At 49.6% G+C, this 13,068-nt stretch overlaps 1 protein-coding gene across 16 annotated transcripts in view; it reads left to right on the top strand.

Moving 5' to 3' along the window:
* The window catches only part of LOC107049262, a 49,205-nt gene that overhangs the window by 12,608 nt on the left and 23,529 nt on the right, over positions 1 to 13,068 (top strand). The window contains exons 1-5 of one of the 16 annotated variants that reach the window (XM_040654582.1): positions 9,471 to 9,901; positions 10,720 to 10,801; positions 11,472 to 11,598; positions 11,972 to 12,170; positions 12,259 to 12,815. The exons of 7 other annotated variants lie outside the window; for them this stretch is intronic. The gene's annotated coding sequence lies outside the window, so the exon portion shown is untranslated. Of the gene's footprint in view, positions 1 to 9,469; positions 11,599 to 11,971; positions 12,171 to 12,258; positions 12,816 to 13,068 lie in introns of those variants that run through there. 8 more of the 16 variants (XM_046904911.1, XM_040654577.1, XM_046904910.1 and 5 more) reach the window with 8 other exon arrangements.

Here is a 13,068-nt window from a genome sequence, read left to right as displayed (position 1 = left end):
AAGCTTAGGCAATCTGCATCTTCACATCAAGGGAAGTGAAATCCCAACAGAACAGATCCAGCAGATCTGCAGCACAAGGAAGAACGGAGCTTCTGTTTTTCACTCATCCTCTCACAGATCAGTTAAAAGCAACCTTCACCCAAATTCTTCTAAATAATCCCAAATCTCTACTTTCATTAGCACAGTCATTCCAAATAAACTTTTCTGCAGTATAAGTGGGCTCTACTACGGATAACGATCACCTCCTTACTGAACAAAGATGACTGTAATCCCACTGTGTATTAAGGATGCCAACCCCTGGACTTACCACTGCACCTGTCTTGGAAAGGAGGCAATGGACTTTCAGCTTCACACCTGCAGCACGCATTAGGTGGTGATCAGGATTCTTGCATTTGCTGTATCCAACCTCCAGAGCTCCTGCAAAGGACACCAGGGCAGAAACAGGCACCTAAGAAAAGCAGCACGGAACTAAAAACACACGAAAATAACCTGTAACTGCTAGCTAGACCATGTCTGTAAGAGGCCCCAGGGAGCACTTTGTACCTCACAAACAAATAGCATCTTAAAACACCAAGTTCACTTTTTCGCACTGACTTTCACCTCCCCAGTTATACTGTGGATACATCACTCATGCAAAGAAACATATACGAGTCTGTACACCATGAAATGCTGCCCGGAAAACACACGCAGCACAGAAAGTAACAGAGCACTTGACTGATTAAGCAGTTCTATTTAGGACAAAAGGGTCTCTTCCCCTCACAACACACCAGTACATACCATACATACTGCTTTACTTACTACTCACATTCGAGATTTTGAAAGGAAATACATCACATAGCAACTCTGATAGACTCTATTAAGAGGAGTGCCATTTATCACAGCTCTGGTTGTCAACCCACCCTTCCCATACTATAGGTCTGCCATGCTCTTTTGGCTCCAACAGTACCACCGTACTCATGTTTCCACTCATTCCCAGCAGGTTTCATGGTAAGACTGTTTGGAACCCCACCATCTTCTATCTGGATAACATTTGGCCCTGGTTACTGCAGAAAGATTGTGTTCATCTTTTAGGGAAAACGACAAAGACCACAAAGTCTTCACATACTTCTTCATATCCATATACAATTGCATTCTGAATGGAACAAAGCCGAATAAGAATGGAACTGAAGAAAATTCAGGACAGAAGAAGAAACCAATCTTGTTACTACTGGCCTCGAAACTGTCGCTCAGATCACAGAATGTGGTAAGGTCACAGAAAACGAATTTCCATGCACAATCTCCGCTGGCACAATTCAATGCAAACATATCAGAGGACTCTAGGAGTGGAATGCTGTTTCTGCATTAGATCCTGAAAAGGGGGAATTGATCTGAAGAACTAGAGCATAATGTGTTTGCATTTTGTAACTTGTCCTTAGAAAAAGGTGATGTGGACAGGTAGAAATACCATATGTGTTAGTAGCATACTTTAGAAATATAGTTGCTGAGTTCTGTGATTAATTCTTGCGTGCAAAACTGCAATAGCTTTTAAACGTTCCAAATGGTATAGGTATAGCATTATGGACTAGAAAGCATATTGTAGGGCTATTCTGTTTACGTAAGAGACCCTCAGCAAAAGAAAAACAGACTTAACAAACAGCAAAGAAGCCAGGGCCTCTGCACAAGGATTGCCTCGTTGTGCGGGTAGGTTGAGCTGCAACAAGCAGGCATCAAGGTACTCTCCTCTATCCTCTTTCCAAGCTTTTCTCTATGCAAGGAGAAGCAGATGTCCAGAAACAACAACCGAGTGCTGAGTGAGCAAATGTGAGAAGTTAACTAATTAGCAATATATGCTTAGCTAGCAACAATTTACGTTTACCTGGTACCATGCGTTTAGTCGAGCATTGGCAAGATGATGAACCTTTAGTACTCAACCAATGAGGAACCAGGGGAGAAAGAGGAAAGCGTCAAGTATAGGGCATAAAAGATGTAAGGCTGTTTTCTGTGTGCTCTCCTGCTTGCAGGAGGCCTGCCATTGCAATTGCAAATCAAACCTGCTTTATCAGATACCGTGCTGATCAATTATTTGGGTATTTCAACAGAACCACTTGTCTACGTTCTGCAAGAAGGAGCAGAAAAGACACTTAATGTGACTTTTGGTTTTACCACCTGGATGGTAACTGTGGAGTCACGACCTGAACCAGCGACTGAGCACCCGGGGAAAGGACCCGGTCAGCCCCGGGAGCACAGCTGAAGGCAGCTCAGCTGCGTGCACAGCTCTTATGTGTTCAGTAACACCGTCCCGCTCAGTGCCCCATGGGCACGGTCTGCAGGGCCCCACCATCCCTGCCTGCTTCCTTCCCCTGTGTGCCCACCGAGGTGCAGCTGTGCAGTGGACCCGGCTGAGGGCTCATTCTGCCCACGAGCATACCAAGACCGTGCTGCCCCAGCTGCCCCCAGCACACATCAGCTCGCACAAGGGTTTTCGTGGTAACGGCCAGCACGCAGGGTGGGAGGCTGTCTCAAGGACGCGTGCTGGGGACAGAGGCTCAAGAACGGCCACAGGCTCACGGGGCTACCGGTCATGCTAGCACCTGCAGAGAAATATCTGGCCTAGACCGCTGTAGGGCAAATGAAGGTGATGACAAAGCCTTTATTTAAGAAATAGGCACACGAGGGAAAGATATCAAAAAGAATCGACTCACCCCTCCCGGTAGCAGCGCGCAGCCCGAGCCGAGCTGAGGAATGTGTCCCTCCCCCGTTCGTACCGCCGCGCCGCCGCACTCACACACTCACAGAGCCCACCCATTGGTTCAGGCTGTGACCCTGCAATTCCACCACACTCCACCCCTTCACAGCATGAACCAATGACTGAGCAGGTAGGGGGTGAGCCCCTGCAACCTGGTGGCCCAAGACACAATGCGCATCGCGACGCATACACAACACCCGCCGCAATATAGGATGTCAAAACAATAAAGGCAATCAGTGGCAGTCCCCTTCACGGTTCTGTTGGGCCAGTACTTGATGTTCTTTCTCGAGGCGTATCTTTTTCAAGGACCAGTAGCGCTTCTGATTCATGCTCTCCAGTCCCCAAAAGTTCAGCAGTGCGTCACAGGGTGTCATGATGTTTCCTCATAAGCGTGTTTGAGTGATGTTGCTCCTGCGGGCCATCCTGTGAACTTAAAACCTCAAGGGGAGTAAAACAGATGTTTAATAGGTACGAGGAGGGGTAGGTCCGCCCTCCACGGTAAGATGCAGGCTGTATTTCGGTCTTGAGTCAACACCTCTGCCTGTATCGGGGCACGTCCTGGCCTTCGATACCACACTCTTTGGCCCGAAATCTGCGACTGAATCACTATATCGGGTACCAAAGGGGGGGTTCTAATTTGCCACATGGACATGATTAATGTCCCCCTTGCAATGAAAACAGGGGTGTCAACTATTACCTCTGTTGGCCATACACCGATTACTGAAGGGTTTACTGATCCCCCAACCTCTAACAATCTCCCCCAAGGTGCAAGGAGACCACACCATTTTGGTCCTGCTTGCACCTTCCAAGGCCATTTTACCTTGTGTCTCCCGGGCTCTAGGTCATCAGGGGCAGGGAGCAGAAGATTATTCATTGTGCCAACTTGTGGCTTGAGTGAGGTGTCCTTGCTTGTAATTTGTATCCTAAGTGGGGAGGCCCAAGTTGTCTGCAGCATTTTTAAAGCACTGGGTCTGCCATCTCTTGGTCTCTCATTCAAGTCTCGCAGGGTTTCATAAAGCCTTTTGGTCCACCCCTGCAAGGACTGTGAATCTGCCTTCAGAGCAGCCTTCAGGATCCCATTGTATCTTTCTATTAGGCCTGCTCCTGTTGGATTGTAGGGCAGGTGAAACCGCCATTCAATGTTATTGTCTTCAGCCCACTTCTGCACAGTTGCACCTGTGAAATGTGTACCTTGATCACTCTCAATAACCTCAGGAGTCCCGTATGATGCCATCAATCTAGTTAGAGCTTTGATGGTATTGGCTTGGTTTGCCTTTGCTACAGGATAGGCTTGCATCAGTCCACTCGCTGTATCGACACAAGTTAGGGCATATCTGGCCCCCTCAGATCGAGGAAGGGGACCTATATAATCGATCTGCCATCGCTGTAATGGGTTGTGTCCTCTAGCGAGATGGGCCGTAGTTTCCGGCAGAGGTCTTGGTCTCATTCGCGAGCAAGCGTCACAGTCCTGACATGCCTGGACAATATCTGGTAACTGTATGGGCAACCCCCATGCTTTAGCTGCTGCCCACATGGTTTTCTGTCCTGCATGCCGTAATTTCCGATGCAGCCAGTGAGCTATGTCTTCTGATGGTGTACTTCCCAACCATCGGACTCGAGCCAGTGTGTCAGCTTCATCATTGCCTGGTGACTGCAAGGGTTGATGTCCAGAGACGTGGTATGCTCGTACGGTCCTGTGCCTAACCACGTTCCATATATCAACCCACATATCTTTGCCCCAGATAGGTCGGGCATGGATTGTCCAATCCTGAGTGGCCCACTGTGCTATCCAGAGCGTGAGCCCTCGGTAGACTGCCCAACTATCTGTGCAGATGTTTAGTGCACTGTTGCCAGGCTCTTGAGTTATCACCATCCACACAGCTCGTAGCTCAGCCCACTGGCTACTTTGTCCATCCCCTTCTTCAAACCATATTGTTTCAGTTGAGGGATGGTATGCGACAGCTCGCCACCTACTTGGGTTCCCTCTGCTGGATCCATCTGTATACCAGGCATCTTCTGGGATAGGGTATTTTCCCTCCTGTACAGGACTCTTTTCTGGACAAGTAACCACTATTTCCTCAGGTGTCTCGCTGTGATATGTTACTGGCCCAAGTATCTTTTGAAGTTCTTCCTTCAGTGGAGATGATGACAGGCGGCTTCTTTGGCTAAGATAGGCAACCCAGCGTGCTACTGTTTGTGATTGGGCCACCCCGGTCTTAGGAATGTGAGTTAGGTCTTTTACCCACCCCTGAATTGGTAAAGTTGTTTTGACAATAACCTCTGCGGTCTGAGTTATTGGTTCTACTGCCTGCAATGCAGAATAGGTAGCCAATAACTGCTTTTCAACCATGCTGTATCTCTCTTCTGCTCCATGCCAAATCTGTGACCAGAACCCAATTGGGATTCGAACAGAACCCTGGCGCTGCCACAGCCCCCAGCCAAACCCTTCTTGGGTCACATGCACATCTAGTTCGGCTGGAAGGGTCGGATCAAATATACCTAGCGCCTGGGCCTGTTTAACAGCTATTTTTGCTTGCTGGAAGGCTTCTTGTTCTGTTCTACCCCAATCCCATACTTGGCCTTTTTTTGTTAATCGATATAAGGGTTTTAGCAGTTGTGCTAAGTGGGGAATAAAGGATCGCCAATATCCTAATATACCCAAAAACTCCTGCAACTGCTTCGGTTTCGTAGGAACCGGGAACGCTTGGATCTTATCAATGATCGCACTGGGTAACACCTTAGTCTTACCTGACCAGACAACACCCAGGAATTTAACTGATAGCCCTGGTCCTTGTACTTTTTGTGGGTTTATAGCCCATCCTTTTTCCTGTAAATAAGTAATTAATGATGGTACTGTCTTTTCTAATGCCTCGATTGAGTCAGATGTTAACATCAAATCATCGATGTAGTGGAACATTTTGACAGTAGATGGTTTGTTCCAATTTGCCAAGTCACTTGCCACCAAATTATGACAAAAAGTAGGTGAATGCACGTACCCCTGAGGTAGAACTTGAAAAGTCCACTGCCTGCCCTCCCACGTGAATGCAAACTGGTCTTGGGACTCCTTAGCAATTGGAATGCTGAAAAATGCATTTGCTAGATCCAGAACACAGTGGTATGTTTCTATTTCTCTACTTAATGTATCCATGAGGGAAGCGATGTTGGGTACAGCTGCATGGATCGGTGGCGTGACTTTATTTAGTTCTCTGTAGTCTACTGTCATTCGCCACGTACCATCTGGTTTCCTGACTGGCCATATGGGGGAGTTGTATGGGCTGTGTGCAGGTCTAATAATCCCTACTCTCTCCAGCTCCTGCACAGTCTTGGTAATTTCTTGTTGCCCACCCGGGAGTCTATACTGCTTTGTATTTGTGATCCGGCGTGGTTGTGGCAAACAAATAGGTTCAATTTCTGCATGACCCCTTATGATTGCCTGCACTGCCCGGATACTAATACATCTTTCCCTTAATCTGAACTCTCCCACAGTGGTTTGGAGGGTCAAACCCGACAGGATATCAATCCCCAATATATACTCTGGAATTGGGGCAATAGACACCTTGTACTCCCGGGGTGGTAGACGCCCAACCCCCAATTTCAACCATGTTTGTGTTACGGGGATCATCTGCCCCCCGAACCCACCTATCATTGCCTTAGAGCCTGAAAATTGGTTTGGGTCACCATATATAATTGATGTTTCTGCCCCAGTATCTACTAATGCCATAACCCGCTGTACATTCTTTCGGGACCAATGAATCGTTAGTTCAACGTAGGGTCTCCGGTCTCCTCTGGAGACCCTAGTCTTGGGGAATTTTGGCTCCGCTGTCAAGCCATCAGCTGTGCAATCCCTAAGTCTTTTTCCTCTGATGGCTCAACTGTGGCTGCCCGGGCAACCTGAGGAGGTTTACGTTTTTTTGATGGGACTATGAAGTCTTCTAGATTCCACGTATTTTGTGGAATCCGTTCTATGAGTCTAACTCCTTCCCTTTTAGGAGAGCGTTGGAATCTCTGACTGTTTGGTAACTGTTTCCATAGTTGTAATAAGACCTGGTTAGGCTGTCCATCGATCTTTTGAAATTGAACTCCAGCCCTAATCAAGTCAGTAAACATTTGTTTTCTTGAGACCCTGATGGGTCCAGATTGAATTACATTAGGAGCAGGTCTCCTAGGTCGTGGTGGCGGATGGATGTCCGACTTTTCCACCACCATTCGGACATTGCGCCTGGCGCGCAGGCGCTCTGTCTCCCCCAGATCTGCCACCAATTGGGCGGCCTGTTGTATAATGGCCTCTGAGGCCACTAGGGGATTTAGTATGGATACCAAAATTCCATACTGATGTGGTGGAGCCTGCTGCAGGATGAGGTCCCTCATTCCTGCGGAAAATTTTATCATATCTGGGCTCTCAAAATTGTCCTCATAAATTGCCTCCTTCATACCTAATTCTCGGATATAATTTTGTAAGTCCTCCATAGAGGACCACAGGCCGGTATTTAACGGTATGTCCGTTTTATTTGCCCATGTCACACGGCATGCGGCCATTAACCATGCAATCAGTGAATGATTTTCTTCATTGTGTTGCACAGCCGCATATAGTCTTTGCCTGAGGGCCGGGTGAGTAGTAATTGATGCCAGTTTTGAGATTTCTGGCCCATTCACCACAACACTTTCTGCCCCCATGTCATATAGTCTGAGTAACCATGCTGGCACACTCTCTCTCGGTCTTTGTCTAAAGCGTTGTACTAAATCCATTAATTCAGCTGCCGTGTATGGGCGAGCTGTTACATGTAGTGTGCTCTGGGCAGGGGGCCACTGGTCAGGGGGCAGCCCCGCTGGCCTGTCCTGCGTTTTTTTTGTTTTTTGAGTTACAACTGGTCGGATCTCAAAGGGATCAAGCTCTAGTGGAGCCTCAAGATCTGACTTCTTAGTGCTTTCATTTTCTGAGTCCAGTTCATGTGGACTCTCTTGTATAGGATCCCCAGTTATTTCTAGAGAGATGTTTCGGATTTTTTGTACCGGGATTATAGGGTTAGGTTTTTTCCCTCTCAAAATTGCAACCTGTCTTTCTAGTTCTTCCACACGGTCACGTAATAGTTGATTTTCATCAGTGAGAACCCCTTCAGTTATATTTAGCCGGTTCAAGGCCATCAGCAGCGGCCACGCCACCGTGGAGGCAGCTAACTGTCGTTCTCGTGTAGTGAGTACGTTTTTGTTGAGACTACTGAAATACTCAGCCAGGCGGGCTGGGGATTCCTGAACATTTCCTGCATCCCGTAGGGGACCCCATTTTTCAATAATACAGGCAATCCCGTGATATGGGGATCCTAGGAATCCCGGGATGTGCCCTGGCAAAACCTCACTTATGGGGCTAGCCTTTCCCCGTCCAAACCATCCCATGAAATTGTTCAAAAATGTCATGGTAATTATTTTAAGAGGCTTATAATTGGGTATCTTTAAAGATATTTGGCTGCCTGGCTCGCCAAAATGTAGGGCAAATGAAGGTGATGACAAAGCCTTTATTTAAGAAATAGGCACACGAGGGAAAGATATCAAAAAGAATCGACTCACCCCTCCCGGTAGCAGCGCGCAGCCCGAGCCGAGCTGAGGAATGTGTCCCTCCCCCGTTCGTACCGCCGCGCCGCCGCACTCACACACTCACAGAGCCCACCCATTGGTTCAGGCTGTGACCCTGGAATTCCACTACAACCGCTAACCGCAACAGCACATCGAGAGCCAGCGCGAAATCACTTCAGGCGCGTTTAACGCCCACACAGAACAGGAAAAGACCGCAAAGGCACAAAGCGTAACGCCGGCGCCGCCAGGCGGCCGCCATGCCACCCGCCGGCCTTCCAGAACCTTCCTCCACCGGCACCAACGCAGCCAATCAGCGGCCGCCGCTGGGAGCGCGGCCAATCAGAGCAGCCATGCCCGCCCCATTCCCGGCGCGGCTCTCCCTAAAGAGCAGAGAGTCGGGATGGCGCTGGTGGTGGTGTTTGTGTGGTGTGTCACGTGTCCCTGTCGGCTCGGCTCGGCTCGGCTCGGCTCGGCTCGGCTCGGCTCGGCTCGGCTCGGCTCGGCTCGGCTCGGCTCGGCTCGGCTCGGCTCGGCTCGGCTCGGCTCGGCTCGGCTCGGCTCGGCTCGGCTCGGCTCGGCTCGGCTCGGCTCGGCTCGGCTCGGCTCGGCTCGGCTCGGCTCGGCTCGGCTCGGCTCGGCTCGGCTCGGCTCGGCTCGGCTCGGCTCGGCTCGGCTCGGCTCGGCTCGGCTCGGCTCGGCTCGGCTCGGCTCGGCTCGGCTCGGCTCGGCTCGGCTCGGCTCGGCTCGGCTCGGCTCGGCTCGGCTCGGCTCGGCTCGGCTCGGCTCGGCTCGGCTCGGCTCGGCTCGGCTCGGCTCGGCTCGGCTCGGCTCGGCTCGGCTCGGCTCGGCTCGGCTCGGCTCGGCTCGGCTCGGCTCGGCTCGGCTCGGCTCGGCTCGGCTCGGCTCGGCTCGGCTCGGCTCGGCTCGGCTCGGCTCGGCTCGGCTCGGCTCGGCTCGGCTCGGCTCGGCTCGGCTCGGCTCGGCTCGGCTCGGCTCGGCTCGGCTCGGCTCGGCTCGGCTCGGCTCGGCTCGGCTCGGCTCGGCTCGGCTCGGCTCGGCTCGGCTCGGCTCGGCTCGGCTCGGCTCGGCTCGGCTCGGCTCGGCTCGGCTCGGCTCGGCTCGGCTCGGCTCGGCTCGGCTCGGCTCGGCTCGGCTCGGCTCGGCTCGGCTCGGCTCGGCTCGGCTCGGCTCGGCTCGGCTCGGCTCGGCTTCCCGGGTCTGCTGGCGCGGCGCTGGGAGGCACTGCGGCCGTCTGTGAGGGAGGGCAGCGGTGAGGCAGCTGGGTTTATGGCCCAGATTTCCAGGAGAGATGGTCATAGCTGTGTGTGTGTGTGTGTCGACCAAGGGAAGAGCCTTACATATGGTTCTTGTATATCGGCGTGCAAGCCCGGAAAGTACTAGGAACAACTTACTTAACGTGTAGCTGGAGATGAAGTGGGTACTCTGAGCCTGGCGGCAGACTGGATGTAGCCTTTGTCAGAATAGCAGTATTTCAGTCTGAAAGCACAGCATTTCTGTGACCAGCTGCTTGTGTTTCTGCTGCATTGGCCCACAGCGATTCAGACAACACAGAGCAACACAGAAGTGTACTGCAGTTCATCATTTAAGGTAGAGAAACTTACTCATTATGAGAACAGATGTGCCTTCTTTCTCCTACGTGTGTGCTGCTGCAGCTGAGCACCTCAGTGCCAAGTACAAATCTGAGCCAAGGTTTGGTGGCTGAAGTGAAGCCAGTAGGATGTGCTTACGTGCTGCTGATCCCAGCAGCTTCCTGCAGTGGGTGCAGCTGTATTTAGACACAGTGTGGAGCTGGGTGCTCTACGTGGAGTTATTTCTCGGTTCTTTTCATGAGAATGTCGCACACAAAGTTTAAAACCTCAACATCAGTTTGAAATCCAAAACACTGAAAAAACGGCACTGTAAAACCTGTGATGTTTAGCTCTTGAGGGCAGCCTTAGATTGTTTTCTCGATGCATATGATGCTTGGTTTGATGCCTATGTATCTTTGCTTGGATGTAAGGGAAAGTCTTTTACAGTGGGGGTGGTGAGGCCTTGGAACAGGTTGCCCAGAGATGTGGTTGGTGCCTCCGTCTCTTTGTCATCCGTGAAATGTTGAGTCATAGAATGGCCTGGGTCAAAAAGGACCACAGTGATGATCCAGTTCCAACCCCTGCTGTGTGCAGGATCGCCAACCACCAGACCAGGCTGCCCAGAGCCACATCCAGCCTGGCCTTGAGTGTCTCCAGCGATGGGGCATCCACAACCTCCTTGGGCAACCTGTTTGGTGTGTCACCACCCTCTGGGTGAAAATTGATTGATTGGAGATTGTGATTCGGTACCTGGCTGTCAGTGCAGCGTTGCAAACTAATGTTTAAATTTATAGACTGCATCAAAAATAGGAGCTGAATGCAGTGTGTGTGCAGCAGGAGCCTACAGAGGAAGCTGGGCCAGTGAGAATGCAGAGCAGTCTGGTGACGATGGCAGCCCTGGACAGCAGCACAGCAAATGGTATGTTTTGAATCTAGTTAACTTCCTAGTGAAATGCCAGGCAGTAATCATCAAGCAGACCTGCTAATTTCAACAGAGCAGTTAGCATTTAATTGAGGTATGCAAAGAACTGGAACCTGTAGAAACTTCTGTGAGTACTGAGACCCTCTGAAAACTCGTGGCTTCCTCTTCTTTGTGTCATGCATCTGAGATGGTTGTTTTGAGTAATGGCTTCTCTTTCTGATGCCTGATGTAAGTAGCTGTGTTGTAGTTTTGATCAAGTCTGCCAAAGACCCCGGGCCTCCAACACAGTAAGAAAGGTAGGCAGTTTGAAATCCTTCTCGACAGTATATAGCTAAACATACAAGGTAAAGTCAGGATGAAATTTTGATTGTAACTGTGTTTTAAATGATGCTGGTAGTGCTGCCTGGAATTAAGCTTGCCTCACGTTTCCCATGATAAGACCCTTTTTTCAGTGGCATCTAACTTTGTCAGGTTTCAGTTGTTTGGGCTGAAACTTTTCATGCTGAATGTCTGCTTCAGATGAATTGGTTTGGAAAGCTTAAACAAAGAAATGGTTTCACCATTTCTGGGAATGAAATTAAGAGAAAAATATTTTCTTTTGCCATGCCAACTTAATTCTGGCGTTTCCCGGTGTATGGCAACTGTTGAATCGTGGCCTGAACCTCAGATTGACCACCTGAGGCGAGCACTGAGTCAGCCGCAGAGGACACAGTTGAACACAGTTTCACCTGAGTGACCGGAAGACCCCATGTAAGGGCTGACTCTTGGAGCCCTTTGGTGAGCCCACGACCAGGGTAAGCTCTTTATTTCATCATGCCTTTGTAATGTGGTAATCTCTCTGGTCCTGTACCCGTATACCTATTTGCCTTACAATCTGTTTACTTGTTTGCTGTACGCCTGGGTTTTGAGTGCTTGGGTCTGCAGCCTTGATGGTTTTCTATGTACATTTATGTTTCCTTCAGAAAAGGAAAGTTTGTAACATAATGCCTACATACATACATTCAGATAACTGAAGAATGTTTAAGTTGATGTGAAAACTGTAAACAATAAACTTGCATAAGAAGCGATCAATATATATATATATATATAGTATATATAGTAATATATCAGTGATAGGTACCTCTTCTTTGGTCCTCCTTGTTTTACTAACACCCACGTGGTGTCTAGGACATCTGGAAATGTTGCTGGAGCCTTTGAAGCCCTAGTCTATATGTGTTCATGCTGGAGGAACTGAAGCTGAAGCGGGGGAAGGAAGTAATTTTTAACTCCTCCCTAAATGCCAGTCACTGCCAGGGAGAAGTCAATCTGGTATATGGCATCTAAGAGAAAATACATGGATACCTGTTACGAAACAGAGATGCTGTCTGTAAGCACTGCTTGTGTCACACTGCTGTATTCTATGTATTCTTATTGGGTTTATATAATAATGAGACCTTCTTTTATATCCTACCTAGCGCAGCTGCTGAGGCCTTTGTAGTGGCTCACAAAGAAAGGCCAAAAACGGGACTGGAGAAGAACAGAAGAAGAGGCATTCCAGGAAGCCAACTTAGCTGCTAAACAGGCCCAGGCACTGGGTAATATTCGATCCTACCCTTACAGCTAAACTAGATGCATGCAACTCAAGATGGGTTTGGCTAGCATCTATGGCAGTGCCAAAATTCTGTTTGAACCCCAGTTGGGTTCTGGTCTTAAGTTTGGCACAGAGCAGAGGAAAGGTACGGTATGATTGCAAAGCAGTTATTGACTGCTTATTCTGCATTACAGGTGACAGAGCCAATAACTCAAACATCTCCCGTCATAGTTAAGACCACCCTGTCTTTCTGTCACTACAGGCATCATGTGTCAGCCACACGGGTACGGTGTTGAAGTGGAAAAAAGCCTGCAGACCCTGGGAAAACCATTGGGGGAGAGAGGAGAAGTGCCCTTTGAAGCATTTGATGCCCTGCTGGCATCCAACACCAGCATGGTCCTTTTCTCTCCTTTTCAGCCTTTTGCCATCTCTCAGTGGTTGGTAAGTAATAGCGCGCTTGCTTAGGGAGTTTCTGCTTCTCGCTTACTGGGATTATCTACTATGGGTGCCTGTGTGTGTGTGTGTGTGTGTGTGTGTGTGTGTGTGTGTGTGTGTGTGTGAGGGTGTGTGTGAGGGTGTGTATGCTGAAGTGAACTCACACAGATGACACAGAATGGTGGGGCTGGAAGGGACCTCAAGGATCATGAAGCTTCAACCCCGCTGCGGCAATCAGGGCCACCAACCTCCACACTTA

The sequence above is a fragment of the Gallus gallus genome, chromosome 33 (genome assembly GCF_016699485.2).
Source record: "Gallus gallus isolate bGalGal1 chromosome 33, bGalGal1.mat.broiler.GRCg7b, whole genome shotgun sequence".
Lineage (NCBI taxonomy): Eukaryota > Metazoa > Chordata > Aves > Galliformes > Phasianidae > Gallus > Gallus gallus.
Note: the sequence above shows the minus strand (reverse complement) of the source record. Positions and strands in the feature narration are given on the sequence as shown.